At 43.7% G+C, this 15984-nt stretch overlaps 1 protein-coding gene across 1 annotated transcript in view; it reads right to left on the bottom strand.

Annotated features, from left to right (window-relative positions):
* The window catches only part of LOC118387464 (whirlin), a 139373-nt gene that overhangs the window by 38879 nt on the left and 84510 nt on the right, over nucleotides 1–15984 (bottom strand). The gene's annotated exons all lie outside the window — the stretch shown is intronic.

The raw sequence follows: 15984 nt of genomic DNA, 5'->3' as shown, positions 1-15984 counted from the left end.
CACGGCCCACTGTGTGACAGCCCTTTTCTGTGCCAGCTCAGCCAATCCAAACCATTTACAGAGTGATGGCATCACGGCACTTGAGAAACAGATGAGAATTGTACTCTGCGTGCGTTCACACACACACACACACACACACACACACACACACACACACACACACACACACACACACACACACACACACACACACACACACACACACACGCTCTCTCCTCACTCTTCCTTGCCCTCTCTTTCTCCCGCTCTGTGCTCCTTTTTCTTTATCTCCTCGCTAGCAGCATTCCTTGAATTAGCTCCATATTTAAAGACACTTCAAAGTCACCAGCCACGAGGCTGTTTAAGAGAGAAGGAGAAAAAGAGAGCGAGATAGAGAGAAAGAGCTAGAGGTAGAGAAAGCGACAGAGAGAGGCGGTACGGAAGGAAAGAAAGAGAGAGGAGGGAAGGAGAGCGAGAGGAGCACCACAACCTCCTCACCTCAGCCTCCTCATCCTAAACTCTTAAACACTCTCATTAGTCTGTGTTAGCCATCAGGTCTGGGGAACGAGGTGTTGCAGCCTGCGCCAAACATAAGTCCCTACCCCAAGGTGAATCTGCACACTAATCAACTCTATTACAGTACCTACAACATGCATTTAGATGAAGAATCCTACGGACATGGGCACATTTATGTATCCCAAATAGCACCCTATTCCCTATAGAGCCTTGGTCAAAAGTAGTGCACTATATAGGGAATAGGGTGTCAATTGAGACGCTCTCTGAGAGTATAGTTCAAAACTACAAGGTGTAAGAAAAACCAATCCCCATTGCCAATCCATGTGATAGGTGTTAGGACACTGCTGGTGCCAACAATAATTAATTACTTAATTCAGATAAATTAATTAGAGCACTAAAGTATGCTCTCTAGAGATTAGCTTCTGAGACCTGGGGTCTAGCCTGTAGCTCATGTTAAAATCTCTAAAAGTCTAGATCATTTAGCTATTTGATTTTGAATTTTCGGACCCCTGTAGGTATCCCCCTCAAAAATGTATTATAAGGAAGGAATAAGGCTTGGAAGTGTCTGTCGCTGTCCTATTTTTGGCACACGTATTTAACCCCTTTTTATTTGTTGGCACAAAACTACCGTCTTACCTCCATTAATTTTTTTAACCCATACCAGGTTACCTTTAGATGAGTCCAATGACACTTGTGGGGGTCGTAGCATGTTTGTGAGAGTCTCATCTTTTCATAGCATGGTTATATTAGTTAGTAGGCCAAACATTTTCATGAGAAGACCAATTTTCGGGATGTCTGCTGGTCTGACAAACTCCGCTGTTGCTCTGTTACTTTACATCGCAGGTGCAGAAGGCCGATGCAGGCAGATGTGGTGGGTGGAGACGCAGCCCATGCAAAAAGATATCTCTAACTTAAACTGCCATTTTTTATGAGGATTTTTTTATGATGTTAATAAGATAGACGCATGGGCACATCAAAAGAGTCTTATTTAAACTAAGACCCATTTATAGTCCTATCCACTATTACAATGGCCAGTGTGTTGCTGGATTCTGTCTGTGCCTGCATCTTAAATGGGACACAGCCTGGGTCTTTGGCAATTCTAAGTGTGCACTCTGCCAGATAAGATGACTGTACACTTTATCAAAGGCACCAACTACAAGCACCACTGACCACATTCCAATCAATACACAGAGAAAGGGATAGGATCAAAACAAAACAAGACAAAGAGATGGACACCACACAAGTCAAGAGAGATATGCTCTCATCTCCTCACTGCTTACGGGTCAAATTCACACCACACTGCACTGTCTGGCACTCTGTTGTAAATCAATGTTAAAGATCAGTGTAGATCAATCCACTTTGATAGTAGGATCAAAGGTCCTACATACTGAACCTTCATGACACTTCTACGAAAAGTACTGGATGGGGGAAAGCAATATACCGGTAGTGGAGTCCTGTGTCCACCAAATTAATTTGACCTTTCACCTGGCAGATCAGTGACAACTAAGAAATGGACTTAGAAAAAAGGGTTCCAAATGGGTTCTTCGGCTGTCCCCATAGTAGAATCAATTTTGGTTCCAGGTAGAACCCTTTTTGGATCCTCTGGGGAAAGGGTTCCACATGGAACCCAGTAGGGTTCTACCTGAAACCAAAAAGGGTTCTTTAAAGGGTTCTCCTATGGGGACAGCCGAAGAACCCTTTAAGGTTCTAGATAGCACTTTTTTTCTAAAAGTGTAACATTAGAACACGGGAATTATTCATCATTAGGAAAACAGTGTGAAGGATGCATCATTAAGAAACCCGTGTGAAGAATGCATCATTAAGAAACCCGTGTAGGATGCATCATTAAGAAACCCGTGTAGGATGCATCATTAAGAAACCAGTGTGAAGGATGCATCATTAGGAAACCAGTGTGAAGGATGCATCATTAGGAAACCAATGTGAAGGATGCATCATTAGGAAACCTGTGTGAAGGATGCATCATTAGGAAACCAGTGTGAAGGATGCATCATTAGGAAACCAGTGTGAAGGATGCATCATTAGGAAACCAGTGTGTTTGGTGTATTTTTCTGCCTGTCCGAGCCTAGCCACTAGCCAGTCTGTCACAGTACGAAGTGTGTGAGGGCACACACAGCCACCACCTTGCCACCAGTCCCTAGTGAGAATTACAAATATCTCTGTTTCCTCCTCTATCTTTCTATCTGTTTTTGGAGAAAAGGATAACATTATCTTCCACAGGGGAAAGAAAACAAGACAAGGTCGCAGCTCAGGTACTGAGAAAGACAGAGGTAGAGGATGAGGAGGAAGAGTAGTGGAGTGATTTCACCAGAGTAAGAAAGATGAGGTGAGCAAGATTGGTTGTGAGTGACTTTGGAAGACCTATATCCAGGTATTAAACCCATCCCTACAGAGAGTGGGACCCAGCAGACACGTATGTAGTGGAATGGCATCAGGCCCAGGGAAACATATTCCTTAGTCTCGCCTCGTTAAACCACACTATATGTTTCCACCTCTTCCAATTTCACCAAATGTCGACGAGAAGCCAAAACAGTTGATGTACAGTAAAAGCCTCTGAAAATGATATTTTTTTTTTATTGCGGCTGACAGTCTACAGCTAGAGCTAGGCAGTTATCACATTCATAACACTAGGCATTTGAGCTGTTAGGAGGCCATTAGTGGATTGAATGACATCCATCTTTCCCACAGCATGCTGCCTGCTGATTGAATCACATTACCGGACCGCAATGCTCCTTAATCAGATGAAGAAATTAATTAACAATAGTTTCATAACAATAACCATCAAGCTAATGTACTGGACTGGAGAGTCTCGGACCCTCTGCTGAACCATGCAAAAGCAAACTCTTCTGCATCCCAAATGGCACCCTATTCCTTATGTAGAACACTACTTTTGATCAGGGTCATAGGGCTCTGGTCAAAAGTAGTGCACTATTTAGTGAATAAGGTGTTATTTGGAACACATCCCATCTCACTCTTCATCCACCTACACACATCACTGACCACCACAGACAGCCTGGTCTCATAGACAGGACGTAACATAGTAAATGTGGGATGCTCAAATTAGTATGATATGTTACGTTTGGTATGGTTGCATAAGACAGAAGGTTACTTATTACAAAAATGTAGGGTGGTTCGTCGGGGTGGATGGGTAGGCATATAACGCAAACATCTAGCAACCCAAAGGTTGCTCATTTGAATTTCATCATGGACAACTTTAGCATTTTAGCTAATTAGTTACTTTGCAACAAAAAATACAAATTATATTGTCATATACACTGGATAGGTGAGGTGAAAGGGTAGCCATAGTAGTAGAGCGCTCCTGGAGCAAATGAGGGTTAAGTGCCTTGCTCAAGGGCACATCAGCAGGGTTTTCACCTTGTTGGCTTGGGTATTCAAACCAGTGACCTTTTGGTTACAGGCCAAACACCCTTCCATTAACCCTAACCCTTTAACCTTTACCCTAACCTTAACCTATAACCCTAACCTAGCTAACATTAGCCACCTAGATAATGTTAGCCACAGCAAATTGAATTCTTAACATACAGTAGCAAATGTATGATGTGGCCAGGATGTACTTTTACTATGTTACATCTACCCCTGAGTCTGGGTTGCCACAGAAGTAAATCGACCTCCAGCATACAGCAATTAAGCCGTAGATTCAACTTCAGGGGAGGGATGAGCTCTTACCTAGCTATATAGAGAGGCAACGTATCTGTGTGACTGTCTGTGGAGGAGCAGTGAGGAAAAGGGCCATCAGAGGCTGGAGCCCCTGGAGCCACACAATGTTTACATCCTGGTACTAAACACACAGGGACTTGTGACAGCTATTGAATCCTGGGGGATGGTGGGGGTGGGGGGTGGGGGGTCTGGGAGTGGGTGTGTGTTTGTGTGTGTCCCACTATTCCACAAAAATGGAACAATTCATTGAGCCCCCTCTCCACTGATTGTGTGAGGTTCTCTGATCGATGGAAACGGAGAGAATAGCGTTTAAATGTGTATCCACCTCTATAATCTCATTGTGAAACCAGATTTATTTGTTATTCTTTAGACAAGGTTTCTTTGGGGGGAAAGCTATTAGCCAATAATAGCCCTGTCAAAATCAATTAGAGTCTATGCATAGCCACTGATTGGGCTCTCTCTTCCATTCACCATTAAAAAATGAAAGTAGTCATATGTTAGATCCTTTGCTATGAGACGTTTGTTGTGCTGAGACAGTGCTGAACATATACATTTTTACTCAATGTCATGGTGCAAGTGGGGTCACGTCACAAACTATTTCATTCTGCCATGCGACCAACTCATAATTAATTAGCTTATCGGCCCATTCTGGCCTTTGGCTGTGATTAAAAAGAGTACGACTGCTGTGATGAACTAAATCAAGATGAAGGACAGAGAATGGCTAGCAGCGGTGTCTTGTTAAATATAATCATCTGGCTGTATCTTCACAGCTGAAATGAGTTGGGAGCTGAGAACAGTTGATACTGTGCGAGTGTTCCTCTCTGTTCATATTGAACATTTTTGAAGCTGTTGCACAGTGTATTAAGAGCGTCTTCCCAGCTGACTCAGCCAACAACTCTCAGTCTGCAGCTCTATTCTGCCTTGCATCTATTACAGCTAGCTCTGGGGCTTGGCAGCTCACTTGGGTAAACTTTAAAGACTTTTTGAAACGCTTCCTTTGCCAGAATTGCTACTAACTCTCCGTTTATTCTCTTTCTCTCATTCCCTCTCTCTCTCTCCCTCCCTCTGTGGAGAGTTCCCTGTTTTTGTTAACTTAAAAAAAAAGATTTTTCAACTGCATTTAGGAACTATTGTAATTCTCAATGGATGTAAAAACAGACTTTGTTCCTTGCTGTTCGAGGTGAAGAAAAAATTATTTTGAGAAGCTCCACAGGTGGTGCGTTAAGCCAATAAGAAATACTATCAGATCTCCATGTGGGCACATTTATATGCCTACATTTGCACAGGCCAGGTAGCCTGCAGGACTACTTCTATGCGTGCGGGTCCTGACTCAGCATTAACAGGAGCACTCCAAACAAAAGACAATGACTAAATTGACAAATCTCGTAAATGGAAGGAAATAAACCAAAATGTGTTTCTCACAAGTTGTAGCATAGGTTGTGCACTCTGCTAACAATGTGCCCACTCCAACAATGAGAACAGGAAGACTGGAATAATAATATTGAATGCATTCAAATAAATTACTGAACCAAAGTAACAAACATTGTAGATGAGAAATTATAGGAATTTACAGTAAATGTACTACTGGTGATATACAGTGCATTCAGGAAAGTATTCAGACCCCTTGACTTTTTCCACATGTTGTTACATTACAGCCTTATCCTAAAATTGATTAAATTGTTTTCCCCCCTAATCAATCTACACACAATAACCCATAATGACATTTTTGCTATTTTTTTTTTTTTAAACAACCTGAAATATCACATTTACATAAGTATTCAGACCCTTTACTTAGTACTTTGTTGAAGCACCTCTGGCAGCTATAACAGGCTTGAGGCTTCTTGGGTATGACGCTACAAGCTTGACACACCTGTCTTATGGGGAGTCTCTCCCATTTTTCTCTGCAGATCCTCTCAAGCTCTGTCAGGTTGGATGTGGAGTGTCACTGCACAGCTATCTCCAGACATGTATGATCGGGTTCAGGTCTGGGCTCTGGCTGGGCCACTCAAGGACTTTCAGAGACGTGCCCTTCTCCCCCGATTGCTCAGTTTGGCCAGGCAGCCAATCTTGGTGGTTCCAAACTTCTTCCATTTAAGAGTAATGGAGGCCACTGTGTTCTTGGGGACCTTCAATGCTGCAGAAATGTTTTGGTACCCTTCCCCAGATCTGTGTCTTGACACAATCCTGTCTCAGAGCTCCAAGAACAATTCCTTCGACCTCATGGCTTGGTTTTTGCTCTGACATGCTGTAACGGTTTTCTTGAGTTGAAGGAGAGGTGGACCAAAATGCAGCGTGGTTACTTGTATACATCTTTAATAAAGATGACAACACGAACAGTATACAAAAACAATAACCATGAAAAAACCTAAACAGCCTATCTTGTGCAAACAAACACAGAGACATGAACACCCACCCACAAAACCCAACACCTAACAGGCTACCTAAATATGGTTCCCAATCAGAGACAATGACTAACAGCTGCCTCTGATTGAGAACCATATCAGGCCAAACACAGAAACAGACAAACTAGACACACAACATAGAATGCCCACTCAGATCACACCCTGACCAAACAAAACATACAAACATACAAAGCAAACTATGGTCAGGGTGTGACACATGCACTGTCAACTGTGGGACCTTATATAGACAGGTGTGTGCCTTGGCCATGGAAGCCACACACAAGCTTAAGATCACCATGCATAATACCAAGCTTCGGCTGGAGTGGTGTAAAGCTCGGCGACATTGGAGTCTAGAGCAGTGGAAACGCATTCTCTGGACAGCTGGTGAAGCTGGCAGTCCGAATCTGGGTTTGGCGGATGCCCGGAAAACGCTACCTGCCCCAATACATAGTGCCAACTATAAAGTTTGGTGAAGGAGGAATATTTGTCTGGGGCTTTTTTTCACTGTTCAGGCTAGGCCCCTTATTTCTAGTGAAGGGAAATCTTAATGCTACAGCATACAATGACATTCTAGACGATTCTGTGCTTCCAACTTTGTGGCAACAGTTTGGGGAAGGCTTTCCTGTTTCAGCATGACAATGCCCCCATGCACAAAGCGAAGTCCATAAAGAAATGGTTTGTCAAGATCGTTGTGGATGAACTTGACTGGTCTGCACAGAGCCCTGACCTCAACCCCATCGAACACCTTTGAGATTAATTGAAACGCAGACTGTAAGCCAGGTCTAATCGCCCAACATCAGTACTCAACCTCACTAATGCTCTTGTGGCTGAATGGAAGCAAGTCCCTGCATGTTCCAACACCTACAGTAGTGAAAAGCCTTCCCAGAAGAGTAGAGGCTGTTACAGCAGCAAAGGAGGGGACCAACTCCATATTAATGCCCATGATTTTGGAATAAGATGTCGACTAGCCGGTGTCCACATACTTTTGGTCATGTAGTGTATTTATTCCAGGCCAGTTTAAATTCCATCTAACTTTGTAATAAAATAAATGGCCTGCTCTCCAACTTTATTTGGAATGGAAATACCTCAATAATCTAATTGACTGTTTTACACTTCCCCTATCAAGCTGGAGGTGTTAGACTGCCTCATATGAAGATGTATTACTGGGCTGCAAAACTGCATTCACTTTAACAATGGACAGCAGACTATCCTTGTGCATCAAGGAGTATCAAAGCCAGAAATGTAACATCTTACGATATCTTATGATCTCAAATATATTCACTACGTCGGGTCCAAGGTGTTGAGTTATAGAACAGACAATCCATTGATTCTCAATTACATACATATTTGGGAAAATGTACATCAATTCATGTGGTGGAAAGAACCATTATCGCACCCCTATTTGGAATAACCCCATCTTACCTCCAAGTCCTGGTTCCAAAGTGGCAGCATGAATTTTGAGCATGTGTACTATGATGGCTCTCTTCTGTCATTCGATCATTTACATGAAAGATTTGGATTATCCAAGGCCGATCTCTTTAAGTTCTTACAACTCAGAAATTCAATCATATTCAATCGCTTCAACAGAAACTAGATGAATCAAAGGCGTCTAGCATAGAACAAATACTGAAAGACGCTGCTACGCCAAAGAAGTTAATTGCCAAGTTATATCAAGGGCTGATTGAAAGTACCTGATAGTTCAGAACCTATGAGGAAAAGATAGGAGACAGATCTAAAGGAAGGAATTCTTCTCTAAAGGAGAACCATTGGTCACAGATATGTGAAAAATGCTTACACCTACTCCTACAACCTAAACGACTGCAATTTAAGATAATTCATAGGACTTACTACACTCCTGTCAGAAAGCATGTAATAGTTATTTGACAGAATTTGTAAACCATACAGTATGTGGACCATCTCAAAGAATGTATACTGTATGATTGTGGCCAAGTTCGGGCTTGTTATTGTATGTTCTGTATTGTTGTATACGTGTCTTGTTTCTGTGTTTTATTGTTTCTGTTTGTGAATGTCAGTTTAATTTGGATACATTTAAAAACATTTTTTTTTTATTGTTTTATAAACCAATTCAGTAATCCTCACAAAATATCATCAGGTTGATTAGTAATTTGTTTGGATTGTTTATAGGGATCTAGGAAATCAAAGGAAATACACCCAGTGATGCCTTTTTCAAGAGATAGTAGCCTCTCCTCTCCTCTCTTCTCCTCTCCTCTCCTCTATTTTCCTCTCCTCTCCTCTATTTTCCTCTCCTCTCCTCTCCTCTATTTTCCTCTCCTCTCCTCTCCTCTATTTTCCTTTCTCCTTCTTCTAAGCGATTATAAAGGTCCTGTCCCAGTGTCTGGCTGCTCATGCAGGGTATCACTTTAATGGAAGGGTCTTTTTGTGCATATTAACATAAAGGGATTGCACAGCAGCTCATAAAGCTCATTGATCCGCTAAGTCACCTTGTGAAGGAACGTGTTCGTCCTACAAGATCACTCTGGCACTAGCACTTGCGTGCGCACACACATATACACACACAATTCAGTCCCATTCAAAATCTTATTTTAACTAACCTCTAACCCTAACCTGTACCCTTGCCCTAAACCACACACACACAGACACGCACACGTACACGCACACGCACACACACACAGACATGCACACACACACACACACACACACACACACACACACACACACACACACACACACACACACACACACACACACACACACACACACACACACACACACACGCACACATACACACGCACACACACAATTTGGGGCTAAAGACACATAGTTCTCTACAAAGATAGCTGTACAAGAGCTCTACAAAGTGAGATGACTGACTTTGCACACACAAGGATTGTGTCATGCTTTATCAGTGTAGACACAGTAACACCTTTTTGGAAGTCTACCCAATGCCCCGCTCCTCTACATCTCCCTGTGGACCCAAAGACACGACCTAGCTATGTCAATGGCGAGGAGCAGCACTTCAAGAGATGTGTAAACGATGGTGATCTCTACCTGTCTCTTCCTCCCCTCTTCTTTCCTTGCTGTCCTTCTTTTTGGCAGATTTTGTCTCTCCCTACTCTCCACCTGTCTCCTTTCCTTCTAAAAAAAACCTTCCGCTGCACTGAAGACAGGGCCAAAGTCAAAACCAAAGACAAAATGAGCATCAGTGAGAGAAGACCTTGTAACTAAAGACTCTCTCTACAGTACAAGCATACTGGGACATCATCTTCAGATAAAGCAATGTGGGCAAGGTCTACATGAGGGTGCTAATTTAAAAAACTCACAAGAGCTCTGACCGATACATAAAGCTTATCAAAGAACAGTTATACTATACTACTATACTACTTTTAAAAAATGTATTTCACCTTTATTTAACCAGGTAGGCCAGTTGAGAACAAGTTCTCATATAAAACTGCGACCTGGCCAAGATAAAGCAAAGCAGTGCGACAAAAAACAACAACACGGAGTTACATGTGGGATTAACAAGCATAGAGTCAATAACACAATAGGAAAATCTATATACAGTGTGTGCATATGGGGTAAGGCAATAAATAGTAGCAAAGTAATTACAATTTAGCAGAATAACACTGGGGTGATAGACGTGCAGATGATGATGTGCAAGTAGAAATACTGGTGTGCAAAAGAGCAAAAAAAAAAGTAAACAAAAACAATATGGGGATGAGGTAGGTAGTTGGATGGGCTATTTACAGATGGGCTATTTACAGATGGACAGTGTACAGCTGCAGTGATCAGTAAGCTGCTCTGATAGCTGATGATTAAAGTGAGTGAGGAAGATATAAGTCTCCAACTTCAGTGATTTTTGCAATCCGTTCCAGTCATTGGCAGCAGAGAACTGGAAGGAAAGGAGGTGTTGGCTCTGGGGATGACCAGTGAGATATACCTGCTGGAGCGTGTGCTACGGTGGGTGTTGCTATGCTGACCAATGAGCTGAGATAAGGCGGAGCTTTACCGAGCAAAGACTTATAGATGACCTGGAGCCAGTGGGTTTGGCGACGAATATGTGGCAAGGGCCAGCCGACGAGAGCATACAGGTCGCAGTGGTGGGTGGTACATGGGGCTTTGGTGACAAAACGGATGGCACTGTGATCAAAACGGATGGCACTAGGGTGGCAGGGTAGCCTAGTGGTTAGAGCGTTAGACTAGTCACTGGAAGCTTGCAAGTTCAAATCCCTGAGCTGACAAGGTACAAATCTGTTGTTCTGCCTCTGAAAAGGCAGTTAACCCACTGTTCCTCGGCCGTCATTGAAAATAAGAATTTGTTCTTTAACTGACTTGCCTAGTTAAATAAAGGTAAAATAAAATAAGTAAAACTGCTCCAGTTTGCTGAGTAGAGTGTTGGAGCCTATTTTGTAAATGACATCGCCAAAGTCGAGGATCAGTAAGATAGTCAGTTTTACGAGGGTATGTTTGGCAGCGTGAGTGAAGGAGGTTTTGTTGCGCAATAGGAAGCCGATTCTATATTTAATTTTGGATTGGAGATGCTTAATATGAGTCTGCCAGGACAGTTTACAGTCGAGCCAGACACCTAGGTATTTGGAATTGTAATCAGAACCGTCCAGAGTAGTGATGCTAGTTGGGTGGGCGGGTGCGGGCAACGATCGGGTGAAGAGCATGCATTTATATTTACAAGCATTTAAGAGCAGTTGGAGGTCATGGAAGGAGTGTTGTATGGCATTGAAGCTCGTTTGGGGGTTTGTTAACACAGTGTCAAAAGAAGGGCCAGATGTATACAGAATGGTATTATCTGCATAGAGGTGGATCAAGGAATCACCCGCAGCAAGAGCGACATCATTGAGATATACGAAGAAAATAGTCTGCCCGAGAATTGAACCCTGTGGTACCCCCATAGAGACTGCCAGAGGTCTGGACAAGGCAGACCTCAGGCAAGGCAGTTATTTCAGTCATTTGAGAAATCAAAGCTGTTGAGTCTGCCGATAAGAATACGGTGATAAACAGAGTCAGAAGCCTTGGCCAGATCGATGAAGACGGCTGCACAGTGCTGTCTTTTATTGATGATGGTTATGATACCGTTGAGACCTTGGGCATGGCTGAGGTGCACCCGTTACCAGCTCGGAAGCCAGATTGCACAGCGGAGAAGGAACGGTGGGATTCGAAATGGTCAGTGATCTTTGTTATCTTGGCATTCAAAGACTTTAGAAAGGCAGAGCAGGATGGATATAGGTCTGTAACAGTTTGGGTCTAGAGTGTCACCCCCTTTGAAGAGGGGGATGACCGCGGCAGCTTTCCAATCTTTAGGAATCTCGGACCATACGAAAGAGAGGTTGAACAGATGAGTAATAGGGGTTGCAACAACGGATAGTTTTAGAAAGAGAGGGTCCAGATTATCTAGCCCAGCTAATTTGTACGGGTCCAGGTTTTGCAGCTCTTTCAGAACATCAGCTATCTGGATTTGGGTGAAGGAGAAGCTGGGGAGGCTTTGGCAAGTAGCTGCGGGGGGTGCAGAGCTGTTGGTCAGGGTTGGGGTAGCCAGGAGGAAAGCATGGCCAGCCGTTGAGAAATGCTTCTTGAAATTCTCGTTTATCGTGGATTTATCGGTGGTGACAGTGTTTCCTAGCCTCAGTGCAGTGGGCAGCTGGGAGGTGCTGCTTTTATTCTTCATGGGCTTTACAGTGTCCCAGAACTTTTTGGAGTTAGAGCAACCAGATGCAAATGTCTGTTTGAAAAAGCTAGCCTTTTCTTTACAAACTAGCAGTGTGTATTGGTTCCTGACTTCCCTGAAAAGTCGCATATCACAGGGACTATTCGATGCCAGTGCAGTACGCCACAGGATGTTTTTGTGCTGGTCGAGGGCAGTCAGGTCTGGAGTGAACCAAGGGCTATATCTGTTCTTAGTTCTTTTTGAAAAGGGCATGCTTATTTAATATGGTGAGGAAATTACTTTTAAAGAACAACCAGGCATCCTCTACTGACGGGATGAGGTCAATATCCTTCCAGGATACCCGGGCCAGGTCAATTAGAAAGGCCTGCTTGCAGAAGAAATTTGTAAGTCGCTCTGGATAAGAGCGTCTGCTAAATGACTTAAATGTAAATGTAAAAGTGTATTAGGGAGTGTTTGACAGTGATGAGGGGTGGTCATTTGACCGCAGACCCATAACGGATGCAGGCAATGAGGCAGTGATTGCTGAGATCCTGATTGAAAAGAGCAGAGGTGTATTTGGAGGGCAAGTTGGTCAGGATAATATCTATGAGGGTGCCCATGTTTACGGATTTAGGGTTGTACCTGGTGGGTTCCTTGATAATTTGTGTGAGATTGAGGGCATCTAGTTTAGATTGTAGGACGGCCAGGGTGTTAAGCATATCCCAGTTTAGGTCACCTAACAGAACAAACTCTGAAGATAGATGGGGGGCAATCAATTCACATATGGTGTCCAGGGCACAGCTGGGGGCTGAGGGGGGTCTGTAAGAGGTGGCAACAGAGAGAGACTTATTTCTGGAGAGATTCATTTTTAAAATTAGAAGCTCGAACTGTGTGGGGATAGACCTAGGAAGTATGACAGAACTTTGCAGGCTATCTCTGCAGTAGATTGCAACTCCTCCCCCTTTGGCAGTTCTATCTTGACGAAAAATGTTGTAGTTGGGGATGGAAATTTCAGATTTTTTGGTGGCCTTCCTAAAACAGGATTCAGACACGGTAAGGACATCAGGGTTGGTGGAGTGTGCTAAAGCAGTGAGTAAAACAAACTTAGGGAGGAGGCTTCTGATGTTAACATGCATGAAACCAAGGCTTTTACAGTTGCAGAAGTCAACAAATGAGAGCGCCTGGGGACACACAGGGCCAGGGTTAACCTCTACATCACCCGATGCACAGAGGAGGAATAGGATGAGGGTACGGCTAAAGACTATCAGAACTGGTCATCTCGTGCGTTGGGAACAGAGAATAAAAGGAGCAGATTTCTGTGCGTGGTAGGATAGATTTCGGTCATAATGTACAGACAATGGGTATGGTAGGGTGCAGGTACAGTGGAGGTAAACCTTAGGCATTGAGTGACGAGAGAGGTTGCATCTCTGGAGGCACTAGTTATGCTAGGCGAGGACACCGCATGTGTGGGAGGTGGGAGAAAATAACTATCTAAGGCATGTTTTGTTGGGACTAGGGGCTCCACAGTCAAATAAAACAATGATAACTACCCTAAACAACAGTATACAAGGCATTTCGACATTAGAGAGAGACATTAAGCGAGGCAGAAAGCAATCATAGGTGTTGATTGGGAGAGCTAGCTAAGACAACAATGGGTCGACAACAACAGCTAAACAGCTAAGAAAACAACAACAGGTAAAAAGGCGATGAATGGGCAGAGAGGGTCAGTTAACTACACACAGGGCCTGAGTTCAAGGCTGGGGCTGACAGATAAACAAAATAAACAAAATGGAGTAGTGTGATTAATGAACAGTGCAGCAGGCATCAGCTATGTAGCAAAGTGATCATAGGGCCGAGTGAACAGCAATAGGTGAAACAGGGAAGCCGTTAGATAGTCGTTACTACGCTCGCTGGGAGATGCGCCTGGCTTGAGGCTAACTGGTGCTAGCTTTGGGATAAGGGCGTCACCATCGGCAGACCAGTCGTGATGGATCGGCGGGGCTCCGTGTCGACAAAGGGTCCAGGCAAAAGCGGTGTTGTTGCTGGCGTAAGTTGGTTTGCTAGCAGGGATATGCGCCTGGCTTGAGGCTAACTGGTGCTAGCTTCGGGACAAGGGCGTTAGTCACTATAGCCACTCCAGTGCGTCGGGTGCAAAGGTCCAGAGCTTATGGCAGGAATCCGGTGATGTAGTGGCTTCTAGTCGTGTTAGGGAAGAGTCCGGGAGGCATCAGCTGTGTTGCTAAGTGATCATAGGGTCCACTGAGCAAGCCGGGAGATGGGCCTGGCTCAAGGCTAGCTTCGAGGCTGGGCCACTCGGTAGCAGCTAGCTCGCTGCGATGATCCGGAGTAATGGTCCAGAGCTTACGGCAGGAATCCGGTGATGTAGTGGAGAAAAGCAGTCCGATATGCTCAGGGTTGATATCGCGCTGTGCAGACTGGCAGGTATTATCCAGGCTAAAAGAGGCTGGTGTCTGAGCTAAAGGTAATGGCCACTAGCAGTGGCTAACCATGACTAAATAGCTAGTAGCTAATTAGCTGGTTAGCTGCTGATAGCTAGCTTCTGATAGGGGTTCTAGCTATAAGGTCTAAAAATAGCAGATCCTTATCACATTGGGTGAGGCGCGTTGACGGAAGGTATATTTAATTTAAAAATGGGAAAATATATTTAAATACATTTAAATATATACAACAACAAAAAATAACAAAAAAAAGAACATTTACACGGGATAACAACAAACACGTCCGCGTTGGCTACGCTATCTTGTGCGGGTTTCTTATTTTTTTCTCAAGTGGGTGAAGTAAAATACCCTAATTTTTCTTCATGATGACCACAAAATAGGGTATAATATATTATAAAATGGGTAGTTTGGGTCCTGGATACTGATTGGCTGAAAGGTGTGGTATATCAGACATTATAAACTTGTTGGTTCGAGCCCTGAATGCTGATTGGCTGACAGCCGTGGTATATCAGACCGTATACCGCGAGTATGACAAAACATCTATTTATACTGCTCTAATTATGCTGGTAACCAGTTTATCATAGCAATAAGGCACCTCAGGGGTTTCTGGTATATGGCCAAAATACCACGGCTAAGGCCTGTATCCAGGAACTCCGCGTTGCATCGTGCTTAAGAACAGCCCTTAGCCGTGGTATGTTGGCCATATACCACACCCCCCTGGCCTTATTGCTTACATTTAACACAGGTATGATGCAAAAATGCTTGTTTACTGTTCTATTAGTGTTAAACACCAGTTTATAATGGAAATAAGGCACCTCAGGGGTTTGTGATCTAAGGCTAATATATCACGGCTAATGGATGTACTGTATCTAGGCTGTACTCCGCTTTGCGTTGTGTCTAAGAACAGTCGTTAGCCATCGTATATTGACCAATGTACCGCACCCCCCCAGGCCTTATTGCTTAAATATGAGTTTATATTAAGTAAAAGTACAATCTCTGCATGTTCCTGTAAAGTTTAACTCAGGTCCAGGGCATTGTGTGTGGTTTACTGACGTTGACAAGTATCCACAAGATGCAGTTAAGGCCTTGCACCAGAGCTATGTAAAGTTCAGCTCCATCTCCTCAGGCCAAGTTCTCTGTAATTGTCAATAACAGCAAACCAAACAGCATGAGTCCTGTGGGACAGTATTTTGTTCTGGGGGTTCTCCCAGCCTGACCTAAGCCTGGCCTCTCGCCCTGCTGATGCCCTCACACCCAATAACACCGGTGGCGACCGCATGACATGGACGAAATG

Source organism: Oncorhynchus keta, chromosome 9, assembly GCF_023373465.1.
Source record: "Oncorhynchus keta strain PuntledgeMale-10-30-2019 chromosome 9, Oket_V2, whole genome shotgun sequence".
NCBI classification, from domain to species: Eukaryota; Metazoa; Chordata; class Actinopteri; order Salmoniformes; family Salmonidae; genus Oncorhynchus; species Oncorhynchus keta.
Note: the sequence above shows the minus strand (reverse complement) of the source record. Positions and strands in the feature narration are given on the sequence as shown.